General features: G+C 49.4%; 1 non-coding gene across 1 annotated transcript in view; it reads left to right on the plus strand.

The window, feature by feature from the left end:
- The first annotated feature begins 487 nt into the window (after positions 1 to 487).
- Positions 488 to 628, plus strand: part of LOC149574698 (25S ribosomal RNA) — a 3,366-nt gene continuing 3,225 nt past the window's right edge. The window contains exon 1 of the ribosomal RNA XR_016361061.1: positions 488 to 628. This exon is cut by the window's right edge and continues 3,225 nt beyond it. This is a non-coding gene — a ribosomal RNA (25S ribosomal RNA).

Consider the following 628-nt stretch of genomic DNA (forward strand, 5'->3'; position numbering starts at 1 on the left):
GGGGGAGTATGGTCGCAAGGCTGAAACTTAAAGGAATTGATGGAAGGGCACCACCAGGAGTGGAGCCTGCGGCTTAATTTGACTCAACATGAGGAAACTTGCCAAGTCCAGACATAGTAAGGATTGTAGGATTGAGAGCTCTTTCTTGATTCTATGGGTGGTGGTGCATGGCTTAGTGTGAATTGTAGAATCTCATGAATCATTAAGTCTTTGAATGCAAGTTGCCCCCGAGGCCTCAGCCAAGGGCACATCTGCTTGGGCGTCGCACTACAAAATTGCCCTCCCCATCAAGGAGCGGAGATGGCCGTCCATGTCCGCAAGTGGTGCGGTTGGCTGAAATGAGCACGAGGTTTGTCGATCTGTCACGATGAGTGGTGGCTCACAAAAGGTCGGAATTGGTTTGTGCTGATCGAATGATTCCTCGCGAGGAACTTTATTCTGGGCTCAGCGGCCCATCGGAGTGCGGGCATGCTGCATCTCTCTACCACATCCCCAAGTTAGGCATGAATACCCATTGAGTTTAAGCATATCAATAAGCGGAGGAAAAGAAACTTACCAGGATTCCCCTAGTAACAAAGAGTGAACCAGGAAGGGCCCAACATGAAAATTGATGGTTGTGCTTGTCGAA

Source organism: Cupressus sempervirens, chromosome 2 (genome assembly GCF_028749045.1).
Source record: "Cupressus sempervirens isolate cs-2001-9-10 chromosome 2, ASM2874904v1, whole genome shotgun sequence".
In the NCBI taxonomy this organism is placed as follows: Eukaryota; Viridiplantae; Streptophyta; class Pinopsida; order Cupressales; family Cupressaceae; genus Cupressus; species Cupressus sempervirens.